This window comes from Mus caroli, chromosome 2 (assembly GCF_900094665.2).
Source record: "Mus caroli chromosome 2, CAROLI_EIJ_v1.1, whole genome shotgun sequence".
Lineage (NCBI taxonomy): Eukaryota > Metazoa > Chordata > Mammalia > Rodentia > Muridae > Mus > Mus caroli.
In genome coordinates this window covers 91,274,208-91,298,330 of record NC_034571.1, presented here as the reverse complement: position 1 = coordinate 91,298,330, position 24,123 = coordinate 91,274,208, and the positions used below count along the sequence as shown (strand labels likewise).

The 24,123-nt window shown below is 38.8% G+C and overlaps 1 protein-coding gene across 8 annotated transcripts in view; it reads right to left on the bottom strand.

The window, feature by feature from the left end:
* Lrrc4c (leucine rich repeat containing 4C) overlaps window positions 1–24,123 on the bottom strand; it is a 1,249,590-nt gene that overhangs the window by 152,515 nt on the left and 1,072,952 nt on the right. For 3 of the 8 annotated variants that reach the window (XM_029473973.1, XM_029473972.1, XM_021154567.2), the window contains exon 1: window positions 14,881–16,828. The exons of the other annotated variants lie outside the window; for them this stretch is intronic. The gene's annotated coding sequence lies outside the window, so the exon portion shown is untranslated. Of the gene's footprint in view, window positions 1–14,880; window positions 16,829–24,123 lie in introns of those variants that run through there. 8 annotated transcript variants of the gene reach the window in all.

Genomic DNA, 24,123 nt, shown 5'->3' with positions numbered 1-24,123 from the left:
AAAATACCCATGGAGGGAGTTACAGGGACAAAGTTCAGAGCTGAGACAGAAGGAAGGACCATCTAGAGACTGCCCCACCCAGGGATCCATCCCATATATAACCACCAAACCCAGACAGCATATGCCAGCAAGATTTAGCTAACAGGACCCTGATGAGGCTATGCCAATGCCTGGCAAATACAGAAGTGGATGCTCACAGTCATCTATTGGATGGAACACAGGGCCCCTAATGAAGGAGCTAGAAAAGTAACCAAGGAGTTAAAGAGGTCTGAAAACCTACCGGAGGATCAACAATATGAACTTACCAGTCCCCCCTCCCCACTCCCAGAACTGTGTCTCTAGTTGCATATGTAGCAGAGGATGGCCTAGTTGGCCATCAATGGGAGGAAAGGCCCTTGGTCTTATGAAGATCATATGCCCCAGTACAGGTGAATGCCAGGGCCAGGAAGCAGTAGTGGGTGGGTTTGGGAGCAGGGCGGGGGGAGGGTATAGGGAATTATCAGGATAGTATTTGAAATGTAAATGAAGAAAGTATCTAATAAAAAAATTAAAAGCAAAACGGCAAATAAAATGGCTATCAGTCTTTGATATCTTGATTTAAGTTTGGAGAAATCAGATGACAATATATTTTTAAAATCTATTTTATTATTAAATGTGTCTGTTTCCTGATGTGATTTTCTGTGCACTACATGGGTACCTGATACACAAGAGGGTGTTGATTCCACAGGACTGGAGTTACAGATGGTTGTGAGTTGTCATGTCGGTCCGGGGTATTGGACCCAGATCCTCTACAAGAGCAGCCAGTGCTCTTAACTTCAAGTCATCTCTACAGCTCCCAAATTAGCGTATATTTAGTATGTAATGCCATACTAGGACAAAGTGGCTAGCAGAGAAATCATCAGGGTTGACTGGAACAGTCATTTTTTTACATTCATTAACTCTATGATATGAAAAAGTGACTGAGCCTAGCTAAGCTTCCCTTCCCTTTCCTATGATCTTATTTACCTGTAGACTCAATGTTTATAGAAGACAAACCATTTAGAATGCATTTCATAATCACTTAATAATTAGAATATACTATTGATTTTCTTCTTAGCATTAATGCTGCTGTTCTAAAGAGAAACTGACAAAAAACACATATAATAATCCATTGGCATGGCAACTTTAAGATGGAATGCAAAGGCAATCTATTGTTCTACAATAATGATGAAAAAACCTACCTCATATTTTTTTGTCTGTCTGAGAACCTTTTGAAGACACATATGAAGTTTGCTTTAAGCATATCATTGCACCATAGTGTTCTCAGTATGGAACTCAAATACAGAAAGTAATCTTTTTTTTTTTTTTCTTTAAACACAATGCAAGCCTACAAAAAGTGATGCTGCTATCTTTGGACTTGATAAGCAACCTCTTGTTTTCAGAGAAACTGCTAAACAGTTATTTGAATGTAAGTTCAGTTCCCTCTTTTCAATGAAGAGGCAAAGGAAACTGTGGCATGTTATTTGGAATATCAAACCTGGATAAGGAAAATGAAGATATCAAGGAAAGGGCAGGTGAGTGTCACAACTCTATGTACTGGCAAATTACATTAAATCAAAGCCGAGAGAAGCATGGTCAATGCAGCTGACCAGAAGTGTGGGTGTTTGAGATTTAAAGGACATCTCCAGGGATCTTTTGTCTTTTGTTCTTGTTTTAATTTCCTCACTTTTCAAATAAGCTGGCATCCCCCCCAACCCCCCCCCCAACCCCCCGAGTACGACGAATCTGTTCCTAAGGACGAGAGGAACAGTGCAAAGGAAACATTGACGTAGATGAAGTGGTTCTTCAAAACTCATGGGCACAGATGATTTTCAGTTCTTGAGACAGCTAGTAAATTTCAATACCTATGTAAAATATAGCATCTCAGATAAGTATCAACATAACTAATACCTCTAGTATGGTAGAGTATGAGTTACTTAGAGTATGAAGTCCCAGTATATAATCCCCTTCTGAACTACTGGATATGACATAGATATGGATGATGTTTTTTCTCTCCAAGTATACAAATTGTGACTCGTAAAATTTCCTATATTACCTTCTTGCATCTGTTATTGGTCCTCAATTTTAAGTGAGGGATGTTCTTGACTTTCAATTCTATTCCTTTCAAGCCAGCACTAGTCTATGAGTGGTGATGTAGGAATTATTTAATATCATTCGGGGTTTCTACCCCAGCTTTGATCATTCAATTCCCAACTAAGAGACCCAAAACCTTTTATACTTATGATAAGCCTTATGCATTAGAGCTGGGGAGATACCTACCCTTTAAGCTATTATGTCTACTTCCCTGCCAATAACCCAGAAATATAACTTGCCATATTCATCCTGGGAGTTTATTCAATTCAATTTAAGAGCAGTCCATGAATAATATGGCATAGTATTATAACGGTAAGAGCCTTTTTATTTAAACTAAAGGGGAATTGTTGAATCTTGGTCTGTTGCTATGTGTTGCAATGCTAAATACTGCTTATTTTCAAGTCAAGAACAAGAGAATGCTCTTATACAGCAGCAAGTGATGCTATGTGACCTTGCACATTAATTTAAAACTATTGGTTGAATAAAGATGTGGACGGGCTATGGCTGGGCAGAAGAGAGGTAGGTAGAGTTTTCAGTTCCCTGGCTTAGGCTCTGAGGAGGACCATGAGAAAAAGAAGTAAGAGAGAGGAGAAGAAGTCATGGAGTAGGTGAGTCATGAAAACATGACCATGGTGGCTGGCCAATTGGAGTTAAGAGCAGCCAGGCAGAATATGGTAAGTCATATCATGGGATTATTGGCAGGGAAGTAGAACTAAATGATCAAAGATGGGGTAGAAACCCCCATTTGTGATTAAATTATTTCTCCAATAGGGCTGTGCTAGCCCTGTGAATAGAGACCTTAAGATGTCTGTGAATGATGGGACACACATGTGGATATTTCAATGAGTGGTTGAAAAAGTGGAAAGCAAATGCCCCCAAATGAGAATGGTGCATGTGGGAAGTCTACCCAAAAAGAACTGAGATCCCTGTAGAGTTGTGAACAGCTGAGTCAGACTGTGCCTGACTTTCATAGGCTTGTAGAACTTTCCGTTTATTTTTGCTTCAGTTCTTCATAGCTATTTTTCCTCTTTCATTTCCTGAGTAGCTAATTGCTAATAACAAGGTGCAGCTCATCAGTGGCATAAAAAAGTCGAATATGTGTGAACACAAATCAGATGTTCAAGATGAAAGCAACAATGCCATCGATCCTATAGATTTTAATATCAAAACTACAAACTTACAAAGGACAAATCTTGAATTACATCATCCTAAATTTGGAAACCCAATTTCTAATGCCCTTTTCCTTTGTCATTAAAAAATAGCCACTTAGTCACTTTTCTTACTCTCCTTTTCTTCTTTAGACAAACGTCTAGTGTTTACTTCACAGTGCTTTTATAAGAAAACATAATTTGGGAGGGGTTGTGATCATGTATGCAGTCTCACCACTTGGAAAGCATATATAGGAAGATTACCTCATTGCCACTTAGAGTCCAGAGCCATCTACATAATAAGTTCTAAGCCAACCAGCACTATATAATGAAACCCTGTCTAAAAATCCAAGAAGAAAGGGGGCAGTAGGAGACATATCCTTTAACAAACATTTAGAAGTATAAAAAAAACTCTGATAAATGCATTTAATGCATATTTTCAATTATATCCTCATCACTCATACTATAGTTATTCTCATAATATAGTTGAGAAATTTGGGGTTAAGAACGAAGAGTGTGCTGAACCAGTAACATGAGGCTTGTCCAAACTTGGGTCTGAGATTTATTTATGCCTTTATATTATGGACCTTTTAGAATCATGTTGTATTTTAATTAACACCAAGCAACTGAAATACATAATATTCAATGTTTGGTAGCTCAGAATACAGATGGGGCTATATTCTGGGATATATAGGGTCATTCCAAAACCCTTAGTATGTCAAGCTAGTGGGGGAAAGCAAAGCGTTTTTGTATCTAATAACACAATGTGGCTTGGTTGGGACAGTCTACCCATCCTTTCTTTCAGGTGAGTATCTGGAAATATTTTCAGGAAAACAAGCAAACTAGCAAGCAAACAAAAACAAAAACAAAGCAAAACAAGTGCAACCCTAAAGGCATCCTGGGGGAAAAAATTGTGTAGGTAGCCGCCTCCAATGGCGACCTTAAACTCCACAGTGATTCTTAGAATCTTTCACATTTCTTCTCCATAAACACCTAGGGAATGTGCTATGCCTCATCCCTGACTGGGCTGAAAGGGCCACAGGACCCTTACAATGAACAGTAGACAGAGAGGGATGGGACTGAAGCCTTTAATACAGACAGAGCCTCTGTCCCTTCTTGGCTGCTGTGAAGAACAGCAGGGCTGGACCCAAAGTGATGGCGCTGTGCCTGCAACGCACTTTGGCACATTCCAGGATATGAAAGGCTCTAATGAGACCCATTTCACAATTCACCAGCCACGTGCATTAAGCAGGCAAAGAGACCGCGCTAATATCCTCACGATATATCCTATGGTTTAGGTCTTCAACAGGGTAGGGTTTCCTCTGCAGCTCACCTAGCCAGATCTACCCTCACTTCTTGTCCCATGCCAGGAAAATAAGCTAAGTGAAAGGCAGCAGCATACTTGCTTAAAGGGAGAGGATGCATTTCTAACTGCAGATCTGTCTTGGGTATACAGGAACCTTCTGGAGACTTGCAGTGCATGCTAATCCCTGCACCGATTCAGAGAGGGGGCTGCTTCATAGTAAAGCCATTGTTCTTTCTAATTGTCAGAGACGGCTGCTCTGCACTTGCCTGGAGCGATCCAATTAACATATCACCACAACACCAACCATTATAATATGTTCTGTGTCCTACCAACAAGGGAAAGCCCAACCCTGCTTCTATCCACAGCTTCAGTCTAATTAGGTCTTTAATACATAAACAGAAGGGGGGAAACAGGAAAATGGATCTAGTAGAGTACTATATGCCTGAATTACTTTCTGCCACAAGTGACCCCTTAGGGTAGGGACACTTTAGTTATTAATGGGGGATAACTTGAGAAAAGTGAGGGCAAGAGAGAAGACAGACAGAAGGCAATGGCTTGAATGAAGGCTCACAGGCACGGATGGAGAATGGGTGAGAGGGAAAGCCTGCTTGATGCTTTGGGGAATTGAAAACATGTAACTTCTGCTGGAAACGATTGCCATGGCAACATTCAAACAATACAGAGAAAGCCTTCATAGCTCCATTCTTGCCTTCCTGAGCACCATTTCATAGATGTTAACTCTTTTTGGGTGGCTTCTGACTTTGAGAGGCACCCCACCCAAGTTCCCTCACAATACATTAGAATGCTGATTCTAGATTAAGTGAGTCTCTCTAGAGATTAGCCAATAAACAAGTAACATTCTCTCTATTGCATTATGACTGCAGGTCAGGTTTATCCACTTTCTCTCCTTCCCTCATTTTTTATCCTATCAACCAAAGATTGTGAAAAGTCCGCACATCTGAGATCTGGCTGGAAAAATTCAGGAGAAAGAATTCTTTACGCTTCCAAAGGTCCCAAAGCTTTCTTAGAATCTTTGTCTTAATTACTGAAATCTCCACCTTAGTACCAAGCTATCATTAAAGAACACATATCCTTTGTCATGAGAATAAATATCTTAATATTTTGCAGTGGGTTCTTGATTTAGTAACCAAAATATTCAAAAGAACATATGCATTCATAATACGATCTCAATCAAATTGACTTAGGCTATATGTACAGGAATAGATGAGGCTAGTAATTATGAAAGTATATTAATTGTCCAAAGACAGATGATCTTCCCATTCTAAATCTGTGAATCCTTATGCAATACCAGAGCCACTTTAATAATTGTTTTCCTTTTGCATTTCTTATTATTACTTGTTCAAGATCGGTGAGTTGAACAGATGAGCTACTCTCAAGGAAACAGTGTGCTCCTGGCAACTTGTAGTTTGGCAATAAGGAATCACCAGATTCAGCACTGACTCTTCCAAGTAACTCCTCCCTGGCACCTTCCCATTTTCAAGTCCTCAGGCTTTATCTTGTTAGGTAGTAGAGAATATGCAGCTGTTTTGGAAATCTTGAGATAAAAAACTTGATAGTAAGATGAAAAGGAAAAGTGAGATGTTCTAAACTCTGTAAAAATCAGTATCAACGTACTTTTATCTACTATGAAAATTTCTACTATTCCTAATTTCTAAGTAGAAGATATCTAAAAAGAGAAGAAAACATTTCAATGAATATTTAACAAAACATTAATATTTCAAATAGTCAAGACATTCATTACTAAAGATTGAAGAATAAAATTTAAACATAACTCAGTTTGATCTTCCCTTAGCATTATCTTTCACCTAAATTAGTTTATTCTGTTGGTTTTTTGTTTTATGTTGTATTTCTGGTGTATTTTGTTTGTTTTGGGTTGTTTTGCAAGAAAGGAGAAGGCATTATTTCAAAGCATAAGATCAAAACAACTGGATTCAGTAAAAGCTGTTCTTGATATAATGTGAAAAGCAGCTACACTTTAAAAGGGAGAAGATCCTCAGCCCTTACACCCTGATTCTCTTTGCAAGAGTTTGTATTCAGGCAATCTTCATACTCGAAATCCATAATCTTTGTGGTAGGCCTTCCAGAGTGGGAAGGCAAACCTTACCCAGCTTTGAATATTGTGCAGTGAACAACTTAATTTGGGAGAATAATTACGCTATCTGTGAGTGATGCCTGTGAGGAATGTGTCTGACAAAATCTGCATTAAGCATTTAATATGAGTGAGATAAGATATAACACTATACTACATATGCCTATGTTAAAAATGGTATTCACTATTTCAAAAGGCCAAACAGGAACCATAAATGTACTTAGAAAATTGCACAAGTTCACCATTGCTTGTTAATCTATTTGTGTCAACTTATTGTAGAAATGGACAGGTAGTACATTTTGAGAAGTGATGATTGAGAAATATATGTATACTATTATTAAAGCAGAGAAAATTACAGCAAACTTTACATATAATGCTGATTAGAAACCTAGACACTGGAGAAAATTATGTGACAGTAATTCTAATGACAGAAGTATTTTTAAAATTTTAGCTTTCATTAGAAGCCAAATTAAGAGCATGTCTTAGCTCTGTCCACTTGTTTTATTTACTTGTTTATTTTTATTTTATTTATTTATTCACCTTATATCCCAGTCATAGCTCACTCCTTTTCACTTGTTTATAGGTTCTGCCAAAATAAATTTCTATTGTCTCGGTAAGTGTTAGAGATGAGAAAAGGGATATCATGAGGTCTTAATCTAAATTGAGTGGGTGTAGCCAAGTAGGTAGATAATGAGACCGAGGGCATGTGATAACCAAGATGTTTCTGAGGAGAAGAAAGAACACACCTATATGTCTAGAAAAAGATAGGTAAGAGTCTAGGAGAATGCAGGTTTTGAGGCTTGACATATGAAGCATATGCTTGGCCAGTGTCATGTGTCAGCTACAAAGTTCATGTGGAAGCTTGCCAGATCTCCAGAGGAGTGAAATTTTTAGAAAAGCAGGAAGACAGGAGAAGGTATGACCATGCTGGTCAATTGGTTACAATCAGGAGAAGAGCATGGAGTTCAGTCTACAAAGATACTCACAGATTATGGAACAAAAGCTGTCTGGCTTTATTCTTAGAATAATGCTTGTAAGAGAATGAGTGACAAACTACACTGAAGAAAAGTGTATTGTTAAACACAATGATGGAGTCTAGGAAACTGTGTGACAGAAGCTAACAATTGAATTTGATTACTGCTTGGACAAGAAGGTTAAAGAGCTATCAGTATTGGAAACTCTAGATACAGAAGTTACTGGAAGGAAAGCAATCAATTTCAGTTGTAGAAAGTTTATGAAGCCAACATGAGATCCAAGAAAATAAGAAAGTTATTGATTATGGAGATTGATTAGGTATCTCCACATACAATTATGGCTAAGGAATAGAGTTGGGTGTCTCGAAATGAACTGGGTAAATAGCTCTCAGAAATACGGAGGAAATCCTAATCAGAAAGGAGGAAGAGGGGGAGAAAGTAAAATGAATAATGAAACTAATCTTTGAAAAATAAATCCTCAATCCTCTGAAATACCTACATGAACTCAGGGGTGAGCATGGTATCAAACTCAACTGTAATATAACTAAGTCTTGGTAAGTCTCATTCATGTGATTACCCTGTGTAAAAGATATTGTTATCTAAAGACCAGTTTTATGAGCATTGATATTATTCCTGAGTTTACAGATAATATCATACATATTTTAAAAAGCATTGGTCCATAGATATTCTAGATGGATTAACATAATTTTCCCTGAATCTTTCTTATAAGTGATCACTTTTTTAAAGACACAGTCGGATATGATTGAGATATGATAAAAATATGCAAGTTATGTGACCGAAGTAGGAGGAGGAAAGCGATATTCCAAACTCAATTAAAACATTCCCAGGCTCATCAGGTCATATGCTGCCAGGCTGTTACCAAGACAATACGTTTAAATGTATTGAGTCTGATCTTTGGTGACAATAAATGCCTCACCTTCCAATTGCTGAAACATGTTCAAAATTACCCTATTTTTGTTTGTTTCTGTTCCATAAGTGAGAGTCAAAGTGAAGAGTTTTATTTGCAACATATTGTCTGGCATTTATTACATGACTCCCAAGTGATAATTATGATTGTCATTATTCAATAACATCCAAAACTTCCAAAAATGTGGCTTTTTAGATAACTACAGGAATCTGCCATAAACCTGCACCAAAATTGAAATAGAAGCATAGCTATATCATATAGATGCCCTTTAAAATCATGTACAACCTTCATTATGATCTTACTGATATTTTATAAATATAAAAAGAAAGTATTATTATGAACTTTGATAGGGAACTTGACAAAACATTTCCATATTTTTATGCTCATTAGATACAAAACAATACAACCCTCGATTGTATGTTGAATGTTCTCATTACCACAGAAAATAACTGGATTTCATAGAACAGACAATGAGGTACTACTGTCCTCTCTGTTTGACTAATGTCCCAGGGTCTGTACTGTACATATATCTTAGTTTTCCACAATTATAAAGATAAAGAAAAGGGTAACCAGTTTTGCAATGTGGAAAACTGAGATGTATATGGTATAACTGTCAACTTAGGGAAAAATAACTAGCAGATGCTAAAACGGAGTTATAACATAGTATTTTTCTATTCTAAAGTCATGACAAGGCATTTGAACATCCTTTAGGTTTTTTTTTTCTTTTCCCTTTCACCATTGTATCTGCAAATGAAAATGACTTGCTGCTTCCATTCACCTCTTCATCACTAATTTCCTACTATCAGGCATTATATGCTCTTAGTTACCAGCAATCATGAATTCTTAGGTAGATAACTATAAACTCAATATCAGGTTCCTAGTGCTTGAACTACCACTGTGTTAAATGTTACTGAACAGAAGTGACTGTAAGCACAAAGGAGCTAGTATGAGACATTCCAAATCTCACCAGTCCACCCATGACAACATCAAATATAAGAGAAATCTACTGAATCACATAATGTTCAGACTTCAGTATTTTCAATAAAAGATAGCCTCTCTTCTCCCTATCTCTGTGTATCCAGTCAGAACAATCATGAGGAATTTTCACTAACCTTCTGTAGATTCTTAAGAACAATCTTTCACGTGTGTGTGTGTGTGTGTGTGTGTGTGTGTGTGTGTGCGCGCGCCCACGCACGCATGCGCACATTCTCAAGGGTTTGCATGTACACAAGAATGTACATGTTGTGTACATGTACTTGAATTCATTATAGGAGATGATTAAATGAAGCACAGTTATCAAAAGACTGGAAATTTTTGCATGTGGGTATGAGTTTCTGAGAACATGACAGAGAAAAACACAGCCTATTCCCTCAGAGAAGTACCTAGTTCATTATTTCAGCCACAGACTGAATTTTGTCTACCAATTCAATAATTATCAAGTAAAATAATTTGAACAAAATGAAGACATCATAAATTCTTAATCTGCCTCCCTTCACCCTAGAGTCTTCTAAGATATTACTTACAAATCAATTTTTGTTATCTATGATATAAACCTCTGGCCAATGCAGCCAATGTATACATGAACACAGTGTATATTTTTCACAATCCACAAAGTATATTCACAGCCTTTGATGACTGAGTATTTCACTGAGATACAGCCAAGTGTGTTTGAAAACTATATGACTGGTGGGTAATTCTTTTCCTTCCATAAATAATGTGACCAGTAGCACTTTGGGGAAGAACCTGTTTAGTTTGTAGGTTATAGTCCTTGATTCCAGGAAGTCAAGACAGAAATCATGGTGGGAACCAAGCAGAAGGAAATGAACAGAGACCAGGAATGCTGCTTACTGGTCTGGTACCTATGGCTCAGCTTACATTTTTTTTTTACAACCCCTGACTATGTGTTCAAGGATGATACCTCCCGCAGTGGGCTGTGCTCTTCTATATCAATCAGGAAACACTCCCACCAACATAGCAATCTAATGAGGCAACTCCTCAACTGAGGATCATGAATCCCAGGTAACTGCTATGTGTGTCAAGATGCCATTATTAACACCAAATTCAATCCTGTCTGGGTTACCAAAGTGAATTGTAGTCAAGACATTTCCTTCAACAAAAACCCATTTTTACTCTTGTTTCTATTCCACACATTACCTGATCATAGACCAAAGATGGTTAATTTAAACATGGACTTATTGAATGCTGATAGTACATGACATAAAGAAACCTAATTCATTTTTTTCTGCTAGGCAGTTTCATGTTGTTATCTCTAATTTATAGATAAGCATATTGATTGAAATAGGCTAAACGCTAAGTATAATTCATATGTCACAGTGAAGTTATTTGAGTTCAGTTTGACCACAAGCATCTGAGTTCTGCCTGATTTCTTTATTAAGTTTAGAAAACACACAAAAATATAAGATGTACCAAATGGTGAGCATTTTCCATGATAGGTTTTCATTTATGCTAATGGAAAGTGAGAACGATGAACTTTAGGAGGACTTTCCAAACCCTTCCGGATTTTAAAGTGTTTTCTAAAGTTCAGTAATCAAAACCCAGTAAGGTAGTCACCAAGTTGTCAGTATTATTATACACAGTTTGCCAATATGATGCTGATGTCATCAGTTACTATGACTAAAATCTGGGCTTTGTTTTGTAATTATTAAAGGGAACAGAGTTCTAAGGATGTCCACTGAGCACGTGGACAGAGTATAGGACTACTATGGTAAATAAATAACAAATCATGGTGAAGACCCACTGCTTAGACAAGTGGAAAATTACTAAGACTTACTTATGGCTTTTCCTTCATCTTTTACCATACTCAGATTGACCCTACACATCAGAATAGGAAGCCCTTCCATTAAGGGAGTGAAATCCGGGCTCTTAAGAGCTGTGATAGAATGATGTACTATTTCATTTAAATTTATATATTTGCAAAGGCATTTGTCTTTATTTATGCATTCCAGAACAAGATGATTGCATATGTAACCAGAAAACACTTAAAGTCCAAGGTTGCCTTATGCAACTTTAAGATTGAAAGTAGAAAACATGATAGGTGTAGTTATATCATTCTTTCATTATGCCTAAATTATCTTTTAAGTATTTTTTGGCTAAGATTTCTTTTTCTAAACAGCAATATATGTATATAGCAATATATTTTAAACAACCCATTCTGGTAAGGCCTTGGAAGGGAAACCTTAAACCACATGGTAACTGTGCTTGAACGTAACCAACAGACCCTCAAAGTACTAGGTCATACTTCATTCATCCTCAGGAAGTAGAGACACATGAATTAACTCACGAATGACCGTAACAGACAGACATCACCCTGAGAGAGACTGTTGTGGCTGAGGTTTTGCAGAATATCACTTATAATTTACAAAACAAGTATAATTTATCAACAAGTTAGATGTTATTCTCAACCCACAAGCAAAAGAAAAAAGATAAGGGACAGGGAAATTTAAAATGTTGCTCAAAGGGTGTAGCTATTAGATTACAGGGGGAAGAAATTTGAAATACCTTTAAAACTAGTACTAACCTGCAGCTTTCTGGGTCTGTGGTCCCCAGTAGACGTCTGTGCCTATGTTTACCTACCTAGCACAAATACACTGAGTGGCCAACTTGAGCTGAAGCAATCATTAGGTAGGCTTTCATCTCCACCATAGCCAGGATTTCTTTCCTATCCCATAAAAAGTTGTGGATATTGTACAGCCAAGTGATTCCCAAGCCAAAGAAGGGGATTCCCAAGCTTAGTCTGGGCAACTAAGTGCAATGCTAGCAAAGTAATTCACCTCACAAAGAACACCTTCAAATGCCCGGTCCTGTCAGGGAGAGGGAGCTTTGCCCTGGCACAGATTTCAAATAGACCGTCTTTTCCTTCCCTTCCTTCCCTCCTCTTGGCAACATCTACCTATTTGTATAAGGAGGGAGAGGGACAGAAAAGCCATGACAATGTTGAACAGAAACATATAGTTTGTGGTCTAATGGGAGTAGAGTTCAGAATTGAGAAAAGTTCTATGGAACACAAAGATGATTAGTACCACATCTCCTGATTAGCAGAAGCAGCACACTTGCAGGGCAAGGTTTCCAGACAAAGCCTGAACTTGAACTATAAAGTAAGGAAAACCTCAAAACATTTTCTTCTCCTCTTACTTCTGTGCTTGTTGCACTAAGTTGCAGAGGATCAACAACTTTGTATAACTTGACTTGTTACACAATCAAGAATGGTGAATTAACAACAATAACCATGCAAATCATAAAGGACTAGAACACACACACACACACCACAAGATGAGAGAGAAAGAGAGAGAAGGAGAGAAAGGGGAAGGAGAGGGAGAGGGCAGGGGGAGGGAGAGGGAGAGGGGGAGGGACAGGGACAGGGACAGGGACAGGGACAGGGACAGGGACAGGGACAGGGACAAGGACAGGGAGGGAGAAATATATAGAAGCCTCCATAGAGTTCTCAAGGAAAATAATTCACACATGTGTTTTCATAAGTTGGTAAATTCCTACAGAATCTGTGTTTCCCAACAGGAAACATGTGCCTAGAAAAATAAATTAGGGAAGTGCTTTGCTGTAGGCTACCTTAGTTAAGGAATAACAAGAAGGATAAGAACAGATGATGGGAGCTAAAGAACAGACATAGATACTGTTAGCAGGGTGTTTCTGGTTTCTATTATCACCTCTCTAATATAAATCTAACTCCACAGATCCTTAATGACTCTCTAGAGTCTACCACTCAGAGCAATAAACGTGCCCAGCACTAACAGGGTACTCAGGAGGCAGCTGCCGTCTATCTCCTTTGGGATATTTCAGACTTGTGGATCTTCTGGGATTTAAATATTTTAAAGCCAGAGTTTTGTGAACCATGAGACAAGCAGAGAGAGGATAAGAGGAAGAGGAGAGGGGAGGGGAGGGGAGGAGAGGGGAGGAGAGGGATGTTGGCACTTAGAAATCTTGATGTCTACACTGACAGAAGTTTACTTCATCATCTCTAGATCACTGTGCCTTTCTCTCCCAAATAAAAATGGCAGCTGTGAACCTCCTATATGTGCCAGATTTCTTCCTAGTTTGGATTCAAACCTTGTCTGCTTCTCCGAGGCTTGTGTGAGTCATCTGTCTCAGACTTGTTTGGTCATTAACCAAGGAATTGTGGTTTCTCTCCTGGCCTCAGTTTCTTCTTTTCTTAGCCTGTGTGATATAGTTCTAAAGTTACCTGAGAGTTCATGGTTCTAATAGAAGCCTCCAGAGAGGGGTGTCATATGTGGGGGTGAAAGCATTTCTGTATAGCAGACAAGCTCTAAGACTCTGACAGAGGTGGAGGAGGGGGAGGTGATCCTGTAGGTCCCAGCCTCTCAAATCACATGCAACATTCTCTTTTATTTAATTATTATTTACTTTTGTTGGTTTGTTTGTTTTCATTGCCTTCTTTCTTTCAAAGCAAATTTGGTCCATGATAAGCTTTGGTACTCAACACACAAATTGTTCCTTTGGCATTCCTTTCTAAGTTACCACAGGATGATAAATGTCTGCCTTTTTTCTCAAGAGCTGTATTTTAGTGGTGTTTGGAGGATTCCTGGCAAAGCCTATGCTAAATATTCAGGTCCTTTACAATCTGAGTGCCACTTCTCTGAAAACCAAGGGAGTCTGAAGTTACAAGGGGTAGGGTGAATGAGTCCTCCTTGTTTCAGTCATAGTTTCATCACTGAAGCCCCCAGGGATGCAAAGACCACATTTAGACAAGGGAGTGCAAGAAGCGCTCTACCACTTCCTCTGCCACCGCACAATTCCCTCTTATGAATTAGCCAGAAGCCATCCTTCACCTGCTTGAGTATCTTAGTTTTGTGTTAATACTTCTGTTGATCTGCAGTGTCCGGTTGGATAATGAAATTTAAATTGGGCCCCTTCGATTTCCAATAGCTAACATTTGTGCTGCTAACTCTGGGGTTTCCTGGTAACTTAAATGGATTCTAGAGTGCCAATCACTTGCATCCGCACCCCACACTGCAGCAGCTTACATGGAGAGCTTTTTTTTTTTTTCTTTCCTTCTTCTCCATACTGAACATTTGCAAAGGCATTTGCGTAGAATGCAGACAACCTGCATCATTATAGCAGTCCAGCTTATCAGTGAGCACAGCTTGATGGAACAACTGCGTGGGCCACCCTGTCCCTCATTTTCTTGTTCCCAATAGCCGGGTCCTTGAAAAACCACAGTGAGGGGGGAGGGGGAAAGAAAGAGAACCAGAACACTAAATTAATGAACATTTTCTTCCCTGATAAATAAGAAAATTAGGATCACTCACTGTATTTCAGCACAGCTACATCCCGAGGGAAATCCAGGTGGTTAAGAACAAGAAAGAATGCATGGTCTTGACACCAAAAGAAAACCAGAAAGAAAACACACAAAAAAGGAGGTTGGTGAAGAAAAAAAATCCAACTGCAATTATCCTTCAATTTTAGTCAACACGGGCACCGATCCAAGGGTCCTCTGCTGATTTCTTTCCCAATCAATGCTTCCTTCTTCCACGGTCAACTTTTCTTCAGTGGGATTTCTTTGCAGATGTATTATTAATTTCCTCTCCTCTTGTGGGAAATTCCAAAAGAAAAAAAATATATATCAGGTCTTTACTTTTCTAAAAAAAGCCCCAAACTTTTCATTCCAAAAATATCTCCTTGGCGTACTTTCTCTTTTACAGAGAAAAATGAGCACACTTTTTCTTTGTGGATCCTCAGTTCTTCATTTCCAAACATCCTTGGGGGAGGGGGACAGCTATTTTATGATTATTTATGTCAGAATACACCAAACCCCGCAGGTCTGACATCAGCTTATTTCATTTTCCCCCCAATGCTCTCCGTGTGGCCATATACACATTTATGTTACGATCCAGGTCTCACAAGAAAAAGCTTCATTCTTTCTTCTCTCTGTCACCATCACCTTATCCTCTGCGTTCTGCTCCAAGAGAGAGCTGCGTCCCGTATCCTTCATTTTAGCAAGGCACCCAAAAGCCACCTCCTCCGGGGGTTAAAAAAAGAAAAAAAGAAAAAGAAAAGGAAAAAAAAAAAAGAAAGAAAAGAAAAGAAAGAAAGAAAGAAAAAAAGAACAAAAAAGTCTTGTCTTTACATCCTCGATTCCTTTCCCCAGCTTCCCCTTCGGAGAATTTAGGGATCAACTGCCCCCACCGGCTACCCTTCCGGCCGGCCCCTTCGTCAAAGATCTGATTAGATTTCTCATCACAACCCAGTGCGCAATTGGATTTTTGATTTCAGCCACCCAGCCACCTTCCCCCTCGCCCCTCCAAACTCTCTGTTAGATCCCGTCGCCTTCCCTCCACCGCCTCTGCGATTTCATAATCTCACGTTAAATGGAGTGCGGGGGGCAGGGGCGGGGGAGGGGGCGGAGGTAGAGGAGGAAAATTTCAAGGCTCCGTCAGCTGTCAAGAACAAACCCGTTCCGCCCCCGGTCAGCTACTTTTTTTTTTTTTTTTTTTTTTTTTAGGCTCAGGGTGGCTTTCACTGGGTCCCCTCCCCCACCCCCAGCACTGGGTACAGGTTCTCCAGGTATAGCTGAACTCGGCGATCAGGGCAGGGATCACCGGAGAGACGCTTGATGCGGTCCCTCGCCAGCGGCCCCTGCCAGCACTGGTGTCCCCTTCTCCATCATCCAGCAGTAGATCTTGAATCCCCAAGGTTGTGGAAGTTCAGGCTAGGCTTTTATTTCAAGCAGGGAAAACAAAGTGAAGGGGCTGACGTGGTGTTAGGTAATTTTTAAAAGAAAAAAAATTTAAAAATATATTTAAAGACAAAGGGGGGGGAGTAACGAAACAGGAATGAAGAGGGTTAAAAAAAAAAAAAAAACTCTAATCACTGGCTCCTCTCATCCTTCTGAAATGAAACTGCAGCTTTGATCTCATTTCCAGCTGCGTTGGGGACGGTCTGGAGCCACAAGTTGGTTCCTCTGTGCGCAGCCGTTCCCGACGCCCGCTGGTCCTCCTGGAGGAGATGCGTCCTCGGGAGCGTAGCTGCTCTGCGCCGGTCTCAGTGCCATAGTTCCGGCTCCCCTTCCATCCACTTCGCGGTGAACTCTCTCCCTCTCCTCTCTCTTCTCTCTTCCCAGATAAATGAATGCGCTCACTGAGCGGTTGGCAGCGTCTGCCAGTCTAGACTTTCCACCAATGCCAGGTCTTGTTACTTAGGGTCCTGACTCCCCAAAGCGTTCCAGGACTGCAGTCCCTTCCCCTCCTCTGGCCCTCTTTCTTTCCCCTTTCCTTTTCCCTTTCTCCGCTAGAGATCAGTAAAATACAATTACCCAATTACCTCCCATCATCTTAGCAGTGATTGGTCAATTGCATTAACACTTGAAGTCAGGGAAAAGGGGATTGGAGCCACTGAGGTGTAGCACTGCTGCCACCTGGAGGGGAGAGTCGGAAAAAACGCCGTTTTAAAGCAGCCCCTCACCATCGGAGGCTTGTAATCAGAAAAAGCAATTCAGGCTGTGTGGGAGTTGCCAATTTTATTTTTATTTTTATTTTTTAAAGCTTGCTGGTTTTCATCCCGAAAGCCGAGAGTTTTAAGGTACAAAAGAGAATATATTGAAATCAATTCACCACTTGATTCAAAAATTATCAACAAACACTAAGCTTTTCCTTTCAGATTGATGGTAGGAGCCTCTCTGGGAAGTCCAGCAAGCTGGTCCCAAGGTAGGGATTAAGACTGCTCTCCTTTGGAGAATTGGTTTTTCAGGAGGAATCCGGGGTAGGTCAGGAGCTGCCAGGGAGGGAAAGCGTGGGGGAGCAGGGTAATCTCTCCAGGAGGAAACAAGTGTAAAGGCTAGATAGGAGCCTTCAGTCTAGGCAGTGTTGCAGTAAATTGGCCTGTTCAGTTTGTACAAGACATTCGGGACAGCTTGACAACTCAATTCCAGCATCCCTCGCTCCTGAATGTGGGCTTTTCCATCACCTTGTGTTAGAAGAGCACTTGGCAAATTTCACCTCTACTGCCTTTCCTAAGAAGCGGGGACAGGGACCATAGAACAATGATAAAATACTTACATATTTTGACATTTTTCTCTGGTATATAATTATCACAAAGCTCTTTCCATTAGCTACAGTCACTCACTTTTAAGTCTGCCAAGCATATTTGAGATATGAGGTCAAATGCAATTTAAAATGATGATTATAAATATTAGCGACTGTGCCTGTTGAAAGTGAAGGTAAATAAAGATTTTTGTTTCACTTCTCCTAGGGACTTTTTTATGGTGTATTTGGTCATCTGATGTGTGTGTGTGTGTGTGTGTGTGTGTGTGTGTGTATGTGTAGTGTGTGTGTGTGTGGTTTTGTTTTCTAACATTCCATATATCAGATAGCACTCTTGGCTCAGAGTGTGCAAATGTTTAAAAAAAAATATGGCTGGGCAATAAGATAAGAACTTTTGCGTTACTACAGGAATATCAAAGGCCTATCCAAGTTCATGACAAATGGTTTCTTTTCCCCTTTATATTATATGCAAAGCACTTTATCTTTAGTTCTTTGGAGTTCAAAAATGTATATCTATACATTTCTTTGAAGATGAAGAAGAAGCAGTAATATGGAATTCAGATGTCATCACCTGCAAGAGAAAATGCCCTTATCTCAGATTCAGCTCCATTTGCTTATGGTTTCTCAATATGTTTTTGAGAGCTTTGATGTAGCTGTTACACATATACAATGTGAATTTGTGAAGGAGTCAATGCTTTTATATTTAAAAAGATGTTACATGGCCTGATTCACAAACACTAGTAGGCCATTGATTATAACTTCAATTTGTGCTGGTCAAGTATCATTTACTCACTGCGGAAACATTGGAAAATTCTTTGCCTAGATGCGATGGATGGGTTCAGAGAAGTTGCCCCCCCCCCTACATTTAAAAGTAAATTGAAAGGTATTAGGAATTCTTTTTAGGGAAATAGGCAGCATAGGGAAGATCAACAGTATGATAATTCAAAGTGAGTTATACCAGCTGTCACTAAACACCTTTATCACCCTTCAGAGTTAAGTATTCTCTTGAGTGACATAAAAGGAAGGAATGATGCTAAGTAGAGAATCAAGGAAGATGTCCTAGCTCTGCTTAGTGTCTCATTGCCTATCTACAGTACCAAAATTGCCTATTTGCTCTACATGACACTGAATTGGTCATCTGATATTCATATTTGCATTCATAATCAATTATTAATCATGCTTCTGTATGATGTTTTGCAGCCTCTTTTATGCATCACTTTATTTAATATTCAAACAGCTGAACGATTTTGAAGGCAGGCAAAGTGAAATGTCATGATATACTTGGTAAATGACAGCCAAATATTGAACCCAGATCCAGTCAATTTCACTTCTTCTAATTTCCCATGAATTCAAGTTTTCGGTAACACAGAGAGCAGCCAGTCATATAGAAAACAGTCATGAACACACTAGCTTTTATTATCAGTGTGGTTCCCCAGAGGAGAGTTTGTAGTTCTGTAGAGATGGCACTGTTTTATACTGCTGGGTGGTCTTCGTTAAAGTGAACCGAAATAAAGGCTCAGTAAGAGAACTCCCTAAAAGCACACATGCAAATTTAGTTAAGACACACAAGTCTGTATATATATCCATCAGGGATATCAATTACGTTTAATGGATACATGGGTTTAAGATCCTTCATAAGCTGTCTTTTAGAAGAAATAATTGCCTGGTAAGTAAGTCATCCCATCCTCCTGCTTCCAGTGTATCAGTACTTTTCAAAGCCCTGTCTAGAAATGAAGGTCATTGGAGTGAGACAGCTTGGGAAGAGGGAAGGTGATGTCCCCACGGTGGTTTTCTTCTATGGATACACAGAAGCCCACATTTTGATCTTCTGATGTGAAGATCAAATAAACTTGTCATATTATTTCTCTCTGGGTTGGTGACTCTGAGCTGGTATAATCTTTAGCAAACAGCAGGGGACAGCATCTTGTAATCAGAAACACAAACCAGTAAATAGCGTGAATTCAGTAACTTTGTTTAAAAATAAAGAAAAAAAAAGACTGTGTATATCATGTTGCTCATTAGATTTAAGGAGTGATTTTCCAGGACTATAGGCAATTTTGTCAGTGCACAGTATATATTTTTTAGGTCTAAGTTCATTATTTTATGGAGCAAAAACTGAGAGTTCTCTCTTTTAGTCTCAAATCTATTATAAACAGAGAATAATCATATCAAGCTTGCCTCTGTAATTCACACAAGCTGATGTGAATTAAGCCTATTAAATTAACTTAAAATTTACTTTAATATTAGATGCTATATTGTTATGGTCATATGTGCTGTTAGGCAATATAACACAGACAGTGCCTCAGAACCAGAAGGCATCTCAACAAGCATATATCCTTAGATCCTAGTAATACAGATGAGGATACTAAAGTGCAAGTATATATGTAGACAGTTGTTTATTTCCAATACATTCCTTTGATGATGGAAACTCAAAAATGCAGCATTTACCCCATCTAGATTACTGCTTGTTCTCTCTTGGGTTTTAGTATTTGTCTCAGTTTTTTATCTTGCCTGTACAGTCCAGTGTACATTCCCATGTCACAGTCATTTGATGCATCCCAACAAAGAGGGGATTTAATAATCCCCTATTACTGCCTGTCATTATGGAAGACATCACTAATTCCCATTCACCCCATCTACCTGGCAATGTGGAAATATCTCCTTTAGCTGTCTTTCTTCTTCTTTACAGACCTGACCGGGGTTGCTTGATAGCCTCCTGCTGCTCTTGTTGTTTGTTTGTTTGTTTATTATACTTCTCTTTAGTATTAGTTTGAGAATGGAAAAGCAAATGAGAAAGAATGAAGAAGGGAATAATAAAGGGAAAAATCAGACCACAGTGTCTGATAATTTGCTTCTTAATATATCCTTATTGATTTGATAAATGAACTGCCCACTTGTTTGAATGAAAAAAAATCAATAGAGAGTTCTACTAACTTAATGATAATTCATGGAACTAGGGTGGTGCCTTAGTCAGCAAAGTGCATGCTGCAGAATTTTTAGTACCTGCATGTCATCTCCATGAAAAGCACTGTGTATTCACCTATAATCCCAGAACTGGGAAGGCAGAGATAAGAATTCTCTGGAGCTTTCTGAGTAGCCACTATGGTCAAGTTAGTGAACTAAGGTTCAGTGAGAATCACTGTCTAACAAAATAAGTGAGAAAGTGACCTATAAAGACACGTCTTGCACCTCTTTATGTATGCATAGCTATGTACATGCACACTCATATGAATACACATCCAACACACACAAATGTTATAAGGTTTTATATAATGTTATAAGAATATTGAAAGAAGGTAGGTGGAAAGACCTGAAGGCAAGAAGGGACCATTAGCATCCTTTAAGAGAGATAGCTTGGTAATAACCTCATAGATGGAAAATATGTTGTATAAAAGAACCCTTCCCTGTGAATGCATAGGAAGTGTCTCCAGTACATTCATTTAAAAATATGGATTATTTTTGTAAAAAGAAAATTTACTGTGAAGCCAACTGAATTCAATTTCTTCACCAATATACAAATATTATTAGCTATTTAGAGATACTGTATGATGGAGGGGTAATGCATAATATTCTCCATAGAAAGTTACTCTTTACAAAAAAAAGTATGTAAAGTAAGGACATTAGTGAAGAAGTGGTGTTCATGAGAGGAGTTTTCATCATTTAAAATATGTTGGGTACCACGACAAATGATTAGAGTGACTTGAAGTCATATAAAAATAACTTTTTTAAAAAAATGTATGACAATTTGTCAGTTTGAAATTTATTTAGATTCAGTTACTGAAATGGTGACCTGAGACCTAACAAAGCACAATTTCCGTTCACTACAGTTGCTAACAGAAATAATCCTTGTGAGTAGATACTAGAGGCTCCCCCCCCCCCTGTTTTTAAAACCGTCTAATTTAGGAATCTCTGCACTGGGAAGAAAATCACCCATAAAGGTATCTTTAAAATTCCACCAGGAATTAGTAGATGGTGTGAATCCAGTTGTGTAATTTGATAAGACAGCTGCATTTTATCCAGCTAAATCAGCACTTGATTCTAAACAACTCCTTTGGAATGCNCTGTTTTCNAGCATTAGCCCCGCAGTGCAGATTTAGGAAACTATAGTTTTGTCTTCTGCGCCACATCACCATTGTTCTCTCTGGAAACTAAGCACATAGACATCATACTTCAGTTCTTTCANACNGAAGATTCATCAGCACACCTGTGATTCCAGGCTTGTACTGATTTAGAAGCACATGACTCAATGTTAGGATAGCAGATTTTTTTTTAAATGCCCAAGTTTCTATTGTGCAATATATTTGCATGTATTTGGGTATTTATATGCACACGTTTGTAAGAATGTGCATGCTTGCAGATGTGTATGCAAATATGAGAGCTTATGGAGGTTTCAGACATCCTCAATAACTATGTATTTGTGTGCTTGTGTTTGTGTGTGTGTGTGTGTGTGTGTGTGTGTGTGTGTGTGCGTGTATGTATGTTTGGATACACGTAATCAGAGGTCAGAGGATGATTTTGTTGCTCAGTTCTTAAGCTCTCTACATTATACCCTTAAGACAGTCTCTCAATGAACATGGAAATTTAGTCTGCAGCCAGAAGGCCCAGAGATGCTCTTTTCTCTGCCTTCACAGCCCCCAAATCACAATTGTGCCTTATTGATCACATTTTTTAATGAGTGTCCTTGGGTAACAAACTCATGATTAAACAGTAAACAGATACTTTTTCTAACTGAGGTCTCTAGCACCCCTAATGGGCAAAGCATTGTTAAAAGGAAAATTGTCCTTAATGTGGTTTATTCAATTATATTAACAAAGAAATTGAAAATACTTATCACATGAATACAATAATACTCCTGATAAATAAGCCTGGTGAATATAAGAAAATATGATTTACCAAAACAAGAATAGAGTTTATATAAGACTCTCTTGGCTGATTTTATATAATTTCTCAGCCCATGAAATACTAGCTTTAGAAGATTAATTGAAAATTAGGTAAATACTCTGGCAACAGGTAAGCACCAAGAAGAATGCTTCAAAGTTGCAGTCTCATTGCACAAAGTAAAATCTTGGTGAACATCAAATAATTGTGTGTTTGATACTTTACTTTAATATTCAATTCACAATTTTCCAGAATGAATTTTTTAATGACTTTTTAGAGATTTTTTAATAGAAATTCAAAGGTATCTTTAAAATTCCACCAGGAATTAGTAGATGGTGTGAATCCAGTTGTGTAATTTGATAAGACAGCTGCATTTTATCCAGCTAAATCAGCACTTGATTCTAAACAACTCCTTTGGAATGCGCTGTTTTCTAGCATTAGCCCCGCAGTGCAGATTTAGGAAACTATAGTTTTGTCTTCTGCGCCACATCACCATTGTTCTCTCTGGAAACTAAGCACATAGACATCATACTTCAGTTCTTTCTTTCTTTTCTTTCATCAGCACACCTGTGATCTGCTTGTGGACGTTGTACATCGTGGTGCGCACTAGGCTCCGCACCACGATGTACAACGTCCACAAGCAGCACATCACCATTGTTCTCTCTGGAAACTAAGCACATAGACATCATACTTCAGTTCTTTCTTTCTTTTCTTTCATTGGAATAACAACTTTTATGCCACAAATTTCAACTCATTAAAAATACGTCTTTGTTGATTTAAGGAGATACATTTAAAGTTCTCATGTATATTTCTTTCTTATACTAACTTATGTGCTCATTCTTTTGTGATTATCTTTAGCAAATATCAAAATAATGAAATTTCAACAAATAAAGAATAAAGTTCCCTTCCCTTTTTTCCCTACTTTTTTTTGTTTTTAATTTTTTATTTTATTTTAACTACGTATTTTCTTCATTTACATTTTCAATGCTATCCCAAAAGTCCCCCATACCCTCCCCACCCACTCCCCTACACATCCACTCCCAATTCTTGGCCCTGGAGTTCCCCTGTACTGAGGCATATAAAATTTGCAAGACCAATGGGCCTCTCTTTCCAATGATGGCCGACTAGGTCATCTTCTGATACATATGCGACTAGAGACATGAGCTCCGGGGGGTACTGGTTAGTTCATATTGTTGTTCCACCTCTAGGGTTGCAAACCCCTTTAGCTCCTTGGGTACTTTCTCTCACGGGGCCTCCTTTGGGGGCCCTGTGAACCATCCAATAGCTGACTGTGAGCATCCACTTCTGTGTTTGCTAGGCCCAGATACAGCCTCACAAGGGACAACTATATCAGGGTCCTTTCAGCAAAATCTTGCTAGTGTGTGCAATGGTGTGAGCGTTTGGAGAATGATTATGGGATGGATTTCCAATTATGGCAGTCTCTAGATGGTCCATCCCTTCGTCTCAGCTCCAAACTTTGTCTAGATAATCCCTTCCTTGGGTGTTTTGTTCCCAATTCTAAGAAGGGGCAGTTGTCCACACTTTGGTCTTCATTCTTCTTGAGTTTCATGTGTTTTGCAAATTGAATCTTGTATCTTGGGTATTCTAAGTTTCTGGGCTAATATCCACTTATCA